This window comes from Triticum aestivum, chromosome 6A, assembly GCF_018294505.1.
Source record: "Triticum aestivum cultivar Chinese Spring chromosome 6A, IWGSC CS RefSeq v2.1, whole genome shotgun sequence".
In the NCBI taxonomy this organism is placed as follows: domain Eukaryota; kingdom Viridiplantae; phylum Streptophyta; class Magnoliopsida; order Poales; family Poaceae; genus Triticum; species Triticum aestivum.
The window spans coordinates 34,710,998-34,723,067 of NC_057809.1; the positions used below are offsets into that span (position 1 = coordinate 34,710,998).

Genomic DNA, 12,070 nt, shown 5'->3' on the forward strand with positions numbered 1-12,070 from the left:
TGTTATATAGACCCCTCCTATTACCCTCAAACTTTTCGGGCACTCTTCCATACCCAAATCATTGCCACATGATTATATTCAGCTCAATATTCCTAGTAAATCTTTCTCGGGAAATTTCCAAAGTTTCTACCTCAAGAGAAGCTTTGTGAAGTAAGTACTAGCTAGGCTTACCCAAATGATCTGAAAATTTACCAGCGCATGACCAAACCTAAGTAACTTACCTGCACCAATTTTGAGCTCATTTCATTCATCCAATCTCTCTCACTAGTTTTCCCAAGTTTCTGTCCATAGAAGAGCATTGTGAAGGAAGTACTACTTTGGCATGTCCAAATGGTATCAATTTTCTACAATGCTTTCCTATGCCCAAATAACCATCCTCCACAAAATTTCGTCTCACTCCATTCATTATTTTGAGCCCAACTTCAACATTCATATTTTTGTCCAGCGTGGTACTTTGCAAAGCAAGTACCACCTAGGATCCTCCTTTTGAGCTCAAAATTTGTGAAGACATTCTCCTTAGTAGATGATCATCCTCAGCCAAAACTCACGCCCATTGGCCATGTGCATTTCCCGTATCGCTAATCAAACACTTGGTTGCTAATTCATGTTTGAGCATCGATCGGTCTCCTCGTGAGAATATTATATTGTAATTTTCTTCCTAGCACCAACCTGGGGAGTGCCCAACCCACTAGACATGCCTAGGCCGCCCAGAACACATGGCAACATTACGGTCACGCGGTGACCACGCGACGGGCATGCGAGTTTACGCGCTCTAGAGTTGGGGCCCTCGGCCACCTCCCAAACCTCGACGTATCGCCACAAAACCATGTATTTATGATTAAATAGGTCCTTATGTAACTAGAAATGATTTTTGGAAAAAATAAATAGTAAACTATGAGGCAGCTGCAGTTCAAATTTGACCCGCTTCCAACTGAATTGGCGGAAATTTGTCTTTTTCACGAGAGGTGGATCAAAAACTTTTACTCCCAACCATTTTGTCAATTGTGCATTAAAAATGGCCTAGTATTTTATAAAAATCATTTGGTCCAATTTTGCAACAATTATTTGGTAGTTCCTTCACAAAAAAACCTCCTTTCGGGCTCTCGAAAAATGGAAAATGGTTTTTTCGTCCAACGAAAATGAAAACTTCCATAGACAACATTGTTTTCCATTCCAATATGCACTCTTGTGCACAATATGAGATCATTTGAACAAACTATGCCATGAATGTGGCCATAAGATTGATCATTTGGCTTGAAAGTCATTGATCTCCACACATGATAGCTCGTTTCCGAGAACACTTTTTTATAATAATTGCCGTATTACAAGTTTGTTATTTTTCCTACGAACTTGGCCACATATGATGACACAATGCGAAGGTTTCCCAATTTTTTCATTTTTTTGAATTTTTTATGCCCGTTTCAAAATGCAGTCAAAACGGCGGGAATGACCGTTCCTAGCTAGTGGTTGAATCTTGGAATTTTGTTGGTGTTTCTCTGATTAAAATGATACTTATGTACCTAGAAATGATTTTTGGAAAAAATAAATAGCAAACTATGAGGCAGCTGCAGTTCAAATTTGACCCGCTTCCACTGAATCGGCGGAAATTTGTCTTTTTCACGAGAGGTGGATCAAAACTTTTTACACCCAACAATTTTCTCAATTGTGCATTAAATATGGCCTAGTATTTTAGAAAAATGATTTGGTCCAATTTTGCAATAATTATTTGGGAGGTCCTTCACAAAAAAACCTCCTTTTGGGCACTCGAAAAATGGAAAATGGTTTTTTCGTCCAAAGAAAATGAAAACTTCCTTAGGCAACATTGTTTGCCATTCCAATATGCACCCTTGTGCACAATATGAGATCATTTGAACAAACTATGCCATGAATGTGGCCATAAGATTGATCATTTGGCTTGAAAGCCATTGATCTCCACACGTGATAGCTCGTTTCTGAGAACACTTTTTTAAAATAATTGCCGTATTACAAGTTTGTTATTTTCCTAGGAACTTGGCCACATATGATGACACAATGCGAAGGTTTCCCAATTTTTTGATTTTTTTTATTTTTTATGCCCGTTTCAAAATGCGGTCAAAACGGCGGGAATGACCGTTCCTAGCTAGTGGTTGAATCTTGGAATTTTGTTGGTGTTTCTCTGATTAAAAAGATACTTATGTACCTACAAATGATTTTTGGAAAAAATAAATAGCAAACTATGAGGCAGCTGCAGTTCAAATTTGACCCGCTTCCAGCTGAATCGACGAAAATTTGTCTTTTTCACAAGAGGTGGATCAAAACTTTTTACACCCAACAATTTTCTCAATTGTGCATTAAATATGGCCTAGTATTTTAGAAAAAATGATTTGGTCCAATTTTGCAATAATTATTTGGGAGGTCCTTCACAAATAAAAACCTCCTTTTGGGCACTCGAAAAATGGAAAATGGTTTTTTCGTCCAAAGAAAATGAAAACTTCCTTAGGCAACATTGTTTGCCATTCCAATATGCACCCTTGTGCACAATATGAGATCATTTGAACAAACTATGCCATGAATGTGGTCATAAGATTGATCATTTGGCTTGAAAGCCATTGATCTCCACACGTGATAGCTCGTTTCTGAGAACACTTTTTTAAAATAATTGCCGTATTACAAGTTTGTTATTTTTCCTAGGAACTTGGCCACATATGATGACACAATGCGAAGGTTTCCCAATTTTTTGATTTTTTTTGAAGTTTTTGTGCCCATTTCAAAATGCGGTCAAAACGGCGGGCTTGACCGTTCCTAGCTAGTGGTTGAATCTTGGAAAACTTTTGGTGTTTCTCTGATTAAATAGATACTTATGTACCTAGAAATGATTTTTGTAAAAAATAAATAGCAAACTATGAGGCAGCTACAGTTCAAATTTGACTCGCTTCCAGCTGAATCGGCGGAAATTTGTCTTTTTCACGAGAGGTGGATCAAAACTTTTTACACCCAACCATTTTGTCAATTGTGCATTAAATATGTCCTAGTATTTTAGAAAATTGATTTGGTCCAATTTTGCAACAATTATTTGGTAGTTCCTTCACAAAAAACCTCCTTTCGGGCACTCGGAAAATGATTAAAAATAGCTAGAAAGATCAGAAATGCATAGAAATTGGTCCTTATCCATAAAATGTGGTCTAACTCTAGTGAAAATTTGTGTGGTGCCATTTTGCAAAATATTTTGGATAGCTACTTCACAAAATCCCTCTATTTTTAGTACTTAGACACTTTTTTAAATCACTGCTTTTTCGACCAATCGGGACTCTTCCCACGGATCGATGACATGGCGCCCATCCATCCATCCATCCATCTCTGCATCCCACATCCATCCATCGATCCATCTACAGAAAAAAAAGAAAAAAAAATGAAAAAGAGATACCCCCCACCCGCAGCCCAAACCCTAGGTCAGATCCCATCGACTCCCCCCCATCGCACCCCTCCTGTCCTCGCAGCCGCCGCCACCTCCTCCCTCGATCCAGTCCTCTCCCCGGCCTCCTTTCCCCGATCCAGTTCTCTCCCCGCCGCTCCCACCCACCGCCGACCTCGCAGCCCTCCTCACCACCGCCGCCGACCTCGTCCCTCCCTCCCCTCACCATCTCTCCCTACCCTATGCCCGAGATCGAGTCGAGCAGGTCGGCCGACGCGCTAGGGTTCCGTTTGGTCAGCTCCGCGCCGGCTCTCCGGTTGGCCGCCCGCCCGACGATGGATCTCCTGCCGCTCTCCCACCAGGCGCTCTTCACGGCCGTCCGATCCGCGGACGCCGAGGCCGTGCGCCGCCTCCTGGCCGGCGTCGAGGAGTCCGCGCTCTACGTCGCGGCGGAGGCCGGCGCGCTCGAGGTCGTGCACCTCCTCCTCCCGCTCTACGACCTCGAGGCCACCAAGCTCCGCTCCCGCCTCGACCTCGACGCCTTCCACGCCGCCGCCAAGCAAGGGCACACCAGTGAGCCCCTCTTCTCGCTCGATTAGTAGCTCGGGGTCTTCTTCAAGTTCGCCTGCGGGGTGAGTTGCCCGAGCATTGTCCCGCCCGTGCTAGCTGCATGTTTAAACTTCGCAGTAGGTTCTCTCCTGAGCATTATCCGATGCTTGGTTCTAGCAGTATGTTTAAACTTCGTCATCCGTAAGCGTTGTGCTTTGATCTGCTTGGTTCTAGCAGTTACGTTGTTTTTGAGTGGATTTAGGCACTGCCTGTTAGATCCAGTGCTTTGGATTCCCCAGTCACGTCAGGCGATGGGTTGCATGCTGATGATTACTGCTAGGTCCATGCTAGTGATTATTTTGTATGGATGATGATACTGGCGTTCCTTCTTTTTTTGCAAGTACTTTTTGGGCAAGTCGATAGACTCCGTTGCTCCATCTGTACATAATTCTGTTTGTGTTCATTGTAGTGGTAATTATGGCTTTAATAGTTATTGAATATTACACCTGTAAATCTAGATCTACTTGGATCCTGGTGGCTTCTTTTGCCAAGCAATATCATGTGCTTATTAGTTGCAAGCTGTATTGGTTTGCTCTGCTGCCATGTTAATTCTTTGTTTCCACTTTGTGTTAACCACCTTGTGCTGTTGTGCAGAAACTTTATTGAGAAATTGTCAGTTAACAGTATTTTTCTTCTAGGCCATCGGGGGATCTTTGGCGGCAGCACAAGGAGCAGAGCAGCGGAACAGCAGCACTAGCACGGGCTTATATATTGTTGGCTTGTAGCATAAACTGTTGGAACGACAGCATAAATTGTTCAGCGTCTTGACGCACTAATGCAATCGTACTGACAATTGGTAGTAACCAAAGTCGTATAAAGGCAGTCTGCTCTCTCTTTAAATTATATTTCATAAACTATATTGAACCACTGCAGCTGCTATAGATTTGAGATTCACATCTTTTTACATTGCCTGCTCTAGGAAGTTACTGTCGTGTAGTTAGTCTTCTTGCACTGCATTTGTACAATTGTATATTCTTGCCACTACTAGGTGATTCCTTGAATTATTCAGTCTGTTGTAACATACCAGTTTGATGGAATGCCTATGGTCTAAGGAGATAAACATTGGTATCCAGAATAGATCTACCTAAACCAACAGGCACAAAACATGCATATCCCTTTAATCTGCATTAGTGCGTCTAAGTGGTTAGTGTATTGTAAGCTCCATCCATGGAGCAGTGAAATAAGCTGACGCTGTATAACGTGCAGCTAGCTTGCTGTTTAGACATTTTCCCGTTTTTAAGTATTACTTTTCTCTACATCTTTGAATTGGATCGTCGATCTTTCCTGGAGTCGATTTTGCGCTAGAGCTTCTAAAACTAACCAGTCCAGGGAAGAACTTCTTTCTTATCTTCATACATTCTGGACCTTTTCACTACCCTCAATTCAGTTTCTACAACACGACAATTTTAAAAATGCTAGTCGAGCAATCTTTTAGAAAGCATAATGCTAGTGGGATCTACTCGGTTCATGCTTACTTTGGTCTGCATGACAGTCCTATACGAAGTGCAATTTTGTACTACTTTCTTCAAGGTTTAGGGTCCAGGCATATGGCTCACTGTTCGTACTATCCCAATGCAGCAGCTTCAGCTTCGCCTGCTAGTCGTCTGCGCCGGATGCCGCGCCCGGGGCCGCTGGTGGCCTCGAGGATGACGCCCAGGCTAAGGCATATGAGGGCGCACCACCACTGTATGACAGGACCAAGCGCATGGTCATCCCCGACACGCTCAAGTACGTCGGCGTTGGACTGCCTTCTAGATCTTGGCGTGTGTCTTGTATGTGTGTTTGATGTTGACGTTGCTTGTGGTTTTGCAGGGTTCTGAGGCTGCAGCCTGCGCACAGGTACTGCCTCCTCGGCCAGCTCTCCAAGGAGGTCAGATGGAACTACGCTGACACCATCAGGGTAAGCTATTTCATTGTGCTGTTTCTTCAGTGCTCACTAGTTGCTAGTGTTCGACTGCTACCAGTGGGTTAAGATTAGTCTTTTATAATTGTTTTCTTGAGGATGAGTTACTGGGGCTGTTCAGGCCATGACTCGAAATTGTAATTGTTTTCTTGAGGATGGGCAATCTTGTATAGCTGAAAGTGATACATTCTTTGAAAACTCAGCTTCTACTATTCACCTTGTAGATTTTTTATTCTGCAACATATTTGGTTTTGTCTGATTAAAAAATTGGTCATGCTCACGAGCAGTATATATGCACTTGGTTGGTTCATTGTTGGCAGTTTAGCTACACAAACTAACTGACATTGCACAATAAAATGTAGCAGATTTGCTAGCAATCCTTCTTTCTCTCGTATAGAAGTACATGCTATCTAACGTGAGCAAAATCATTGCGTAACTACAGGTACATCATATGACTAATTTACACAGAATACTGATACTCGACCCCATGCATTCAGTTTCAGAACTTGAAACTAATTAACCTGTGGAAACTAACCTGACTAGTAGCTTCTCTGGCTTCCAGTTTACAACTTCCAGGATATCAATCATTCATTCTCAAGTTGCTGTTGGCAGCTACAAGTCGCCTTTTTCTGGAATTTTCATGTTCTTTTTTTGTGTGTATATGCCTTCCTCTTCGATTTCGAGCTTGTGATTGAGGTCAATTGATGGTGGTGGTTGTGCGATGCAGATGTTCGGGATGGCGGAGAAGGAGATGGAGTACCGGGTCGAGCTTTTCAACCGGTGAGTGATGAGCCTTCTAGCTGCTGTACTACCACCAGTCCACCACCTGGGTGGGGCTTGTGAGATCAGATCGCTTGTGAGATCAGATCGCTGGTTGATGCAATGAATTGTGGTTATTGCAGGCAAATTTGGGGCTGAGGAAAGAAGACGAGGAGCAACTTCTCTCTGGTCTGGTCGTTGGAACTTCAGGACAAGGTACGTCGCATCCCCATCTCCCTCCCTCTCTTTCTCTGCTTACAAATGCCGCTAAATTAAGGAATATTTGATGCAAATCCTAGCTGTGTAAGGAATTCAAGAGGGATTTGTATGAACAAGTCCAGTTTTTTTAGTTAGTACCAAACAGAGAAGATGCGGTCCAGATTGGCCAATTCTGCTGCTACCACATGGATTTGTATCCATGCAACCATCTTCCTACTGTTTGTGTTGTTTGGATTGCAAGAAATTCAGCTTTGGGTGACCTGCACTTATTTTAATTTCTTTGAATAATCAACCGTATTGTTTCTGTATTGTTTTGCTGATGTATTGTTTCTCACTCATGATTGATCTACTGCCAGGTGAAGGTTTTCAAATGTTGAAGGAGGAGGACAATAGGAACTTCTGTGATGTCTTGTCATCTATTTTCTTTTCTTTGTTGTAGAATAGTTCTGTTTGGCACTTACTGGTTGGATGTAAAGATATGTACTGCTAGAATGAATGCATGTAAATATATTTTGGGCTCCTATAATATTTCATGTTGCTTTGAAAATGTATCGGAACTGGGCTAGGCCCAAGATAACTTGTAGTGTGATGTGTTGTAATGTCAATGGCATAATAAAAGAAGTTGGATTGGATCAATTATTTCGGCCCAGCCCAAGATATATTGAACAATTATTTTTGAGGGGAAAACTTGAGAGGCCCAGCAAAGAAATGGCCCAGAAAAAACAAGACCAAAAAAATCTGTCAAAAGGGATAGGCAAAGAAATTAAAAGGCCGAATTACTGGGCCAGGCCCATGTAGCTAGTGAAAATTAACAGAAATAAATATATATTGAAAAGGCCGAATTGTTGGGCTAGGCCCATGTAGAAAATCGAATTGGACCGGACTGAATCTTGTGCCACGTCAGATTGCCACGCTGGATGCCTACGTGGCCTGGGGAGGTTGCTAGTGACCAAAACACCACAGTAGACATATTTTGGTCATAAACGTCTATGACCATTCCAGAAGAAAGGTCGCTATAGTCAGTTTACGACGGCCAGCTTTTGACCTTATGTTTTTGGTCACAAAAAGGTCACAAATGGAAATTTGTGACCATTCAGTGACCAATAGTGGTGGTCACAAGTTGACATATTTCTTGTAGTGCACAGGCTAGCCAACTGACCACGCACAATTTGCCATCGAATTTGGATAGCTACCTTAAATGAACTATAAGCCAGCGCGCACTTACACTAGTAGAAAAAGGGCCATTAATTTGTCCCGGTTGTGGAACTAGGACTAAAGGGTCGGTACTAAAGCCATATACCTTTAGTCCCGGTTCTTACACCAACCGGAACAGATGGGCCTCCACGTGGCCGCTGCGGTGAGCCGGGGCAGAAGGGCCTTTGGTCCCGGTTGGTGGCACCAACCGGGACCAAAAGGCATCCACGCGTCAGTAGCTGGCAGGAGCTGAGGTTTTTGTTTTTTAAGGGGGTGGTTTTGGGGGTTTTGGGGGTTAATTTAGGGTGTTAGCTAGCTAATAGAGAGAAGTGTCCTCTCTTATCTCTGTACTTGGTTTACCAACGATACTGCTATGCCTAAACATGGCTTAGATTGAAGTGAAGGCAACATGTGGTGCCTGTCGAAAGTAATACTAATCCTAACTTGATCAAGTTTGGATTAGTACTACTTTCGACATGCACCACATGCATGTTCCCTTCACTTCAACCCAATCCATGTTCATTTCACCCATTGATATATAATAACTCTTCATGCTCGCATCATGCATCATCATAATAACAAAGTCCTACTAATCATCATCATACAACTTCTACTCGTTATTAATAACAAGTCATACGATCATCATCCTCATAGTCATCGAACCAACCCTACTTAATTGTTCTTAGCACATGATCATCAGTATTAGGTAGGACCTAAATACCCTATTTAAGGTAAAATAGCATAAAACAATATAGACCCTGACTCTCCATTATGGAGAATGGAGATCATCCTGTCTCCAATTCTTGCGCTTCGCTTCCTTTTGCTTCCTAGAATCTCCTTACGACTGTCCATATATTTTTTCCATTATTTGATTTTCATGTCTCCACTTCTTTTATAAATCTGGTATGGACAGTTGAGATTCGTAGGATAACCTGGCTGTATGTTCAAAACATCAAGGCGACCATTCTGATACATCAAATGAGGCACACAATCCATCGGGATTCTCTGTTGAAAAACATAGTAATAACTTCGTAGTTAGCAATGATGTACTAGTTTTAGAAGTATGCAAAAGTTGCACGGATGTCGTAATAGTAAAAAATCTTACCAGGGTATCTCCATAGAAGTTAACGTGGTTCAACACATGCACTAATGGCACGTATTAACCATAATGTTGAGGAGTTTGATTGCAAATATTGTAATTCTCAAGATTAGTACAAAATGTGATCAGATGATTTTCTCCTGATAAGTTAATTCGGAGCCATTGGTGTAGTAGGTTCTGTCTACCATCTTCTGCACATTCTTTGAAGAATGAAAATAAGCTGTCAACTATTTTGAAATTAACAATATAAATTAGTTAATAACTATGTTTGAGAAACTCACATAGCGGTAGAATTGGAGGCATATCAACAAGGACCCGAATGTCCATATTCTCTTGCTTGATTTTAGGATCACCAAGATCCATGGTGACAAGCATATCCTCATAAAAACCATTCATCTTGCAAAGTGCTTCCCATTTTTTGCAACCAAAATGGGTTACGCTCTCAGAATTGTACAGATTTACTTCAAAATCCATACCATGATGGGTCCTTAGGTGAATTTTCTTTGTTTCCATACTTTCATGGTCTTCAAAACCCATCCTCTCCAAGACATAGCGTCTTGCATGGCATGGGATAAGCTAGTCGAATTGTAAAACATGAAAATTACACGTTGAAATAGTTGAAGTCGTGCTTAATTACGAAAAAAACACTTGTCGTCGTTGCGTACCATTTCAACATCGAAGGTCTCCTCGAGCTTTATGCTGAAGCGCCGATCTTCATCCATGTGAGGCCTGTCGCACATACCTCGGTCGTCGTGGCACCAGTCGCACTCCCCTAGGAGACTTTCCTTGTCCGAGCACGACATTTTCTATGTTCATAATTCAAATATTAAACTTGTACAATTAAATATATGTACTAAAAAAGCTAAATTAGATAATTGTTATTCATCACGGATTGACTATCGGTCTATCGAGTATTTTCTTGAAAACTCTCAGTTCACGTGGTGTACATATTCGACCGTCGGTGATGGTAGCTCCTCCTTTCATTCCCGAGTGCATTACACCAAATTGCCTAGCACACGGAAATGAAGGAGAAGCTACCCCCACGACAATAGTCGGGATTCTTCGTCTTCTCATATATATATATGGTGGAGACTCTCCCTCACTGATTCCTCTCTGACATTTGCGACTGTCGGTGATGGTAGCTCCTCCTTTCGTTCCCGAGTGCATTACACCAAATTGTCTAGCACACGGGAACGAAGGAGAAGCTACCCCCACGACAACAGTCGGGATTCTTCGTCCTCTCATATATGGTGGAGAATCGACATACTTAAAGTCAACCCGAAATATCGTTTAATTATCTTTGTAAAAAAGGACATATCGAGCGCCTGAAATTTGCCGAAACGGAAATATACATGTTTTTATCTACATCATATGAGCATTCAAACTTGATGGCCATTACATTTCAATGGTTGAAATTATGAGCAGAAACATTTCAAAATATCTTATAGGACTCATATTGACATGGAGATTTGGTTGGTCTCACCTCGAGGTCGGAGGGTGGTCGATGACGGGGACGACGGTGGGGATGATGGAGGGGGCTCCTAGATTTCTGCAGAAACAAAAACCCTATAAGGTGTCAACTAATCAAATGCATACGCGTTGCATAGTGCTCTCCAATTTTAGCATTCAAAGTAGGAGTAGTTTTCCAATTTGAGCATTCAATAAGCAAAACCAAATCGTAAAATAAAGTAGTATTCAAATTAGCATGCATTCAATTATAAGCAAAACTACATCATCTCTTGCATCTGTACACCGTCGAATATTATCACTAATACACCTTGAATAGTTTCATACATATAGCATCGCTAATACAGCTAGAACCGTAGCGCCCGACGGGTATCGGCGCGGGCGGTGGACACCCAAAGAGAAGGAACCATCACAGGATCATAGCAACAGTGAGATCCCTGAAGAACCTGCCAGGTATTGTCGAACCTGCCCTCCAACGCAACCATGTAGCGACGGACGTGCTCGTCCTCCTCGCTGACACGGTGACGTACCACCTCCGCGGTGTTTGGAAGCCTCGCCACCGTCACTGGCCTACGCGACCGCCAGCAAACAAGGTTCGGGTCAACGACGGGCTGGCTCCTCACCAACCTACGCCCCTCGAAAGGTAGCACCTCCCAATACCAGCCCGGCGGAGCCCAGTGCCGGACATGGCCCCTCTGATCAAGCAGGCCTCCTCCGCCGAGTCGACGATGAGGATGTGGGATAGGCATCGTCGACGTCGATGCAGGAATAATTGCTTGAACTAAAAAAATAAACTAGTTCTATTAATTTTCTTGCTAAAATAAACTACTTCTATAGTAAAATAAAGTAGTTTTATTAAATCAACTAGTTCAACTACTAAGCACTTACTATAAATAAAATAAAGTAGTACTTACTAAACTACTTCTATATATAGTAAAATAAAGTAGTTTTATTAAATCAACTAGTTCAACTACTAAGCACTTACTATAGATAAAATAAAGTAGTACTTACTAAAAATAAACTACTTCTATATATAGTAAAATAAAGTAGTTTTATTAAATCAACTAGTTCAACTACTAAGCACTTACTATAAATAACATAAAGTAGTACTTACTAAAATAAACTATTTCAATAGTAAAATAAAGTAGTTTTATTAAATCAACTAGTTCAACTACTAAGCACTTACTATAAATAAAATAAAGTAGTACATACTAAAAATAAACTACTTCTATATATAGTAAAATAAAGTAGTTTTATTAAATCAACTAGTTCAACTACTAAGCACTTACTATAAATAAAATAAAGTAGTACTTACTAAAAATAAACTACTTCTATATATAGTGAAATAAAGTAGTTTTATTAAATCAACTAGTTCAACTACTAAGCACTTACTATAAATAAAATAAAGTAGTACTTACTAAAAATAAAC

General features: G+C 41.4%; 1 long non-coding RNA gene across 1 annotated transcript; it reads left to right on the forward strand.

The window, feature by feature from the left end:
- Positions 1–6,229: 6,229 nt before the first annotated feature.
- Positions 6,230–7,462, forward strand: LOC123130166 (uncharacterized). Its single transcript, XR_006463748.1, has 3 exons — positions 6,230–6,683; positions 6,806–6,878; positions 7,238–7,462. It is a non-coding gene; the product is annotated as an uncharacterized lncRNA (long non-coding RNA).
- The last annotated feature ends 4,608 nt before the right edge of the window (positions 7,463–12,070 follow it).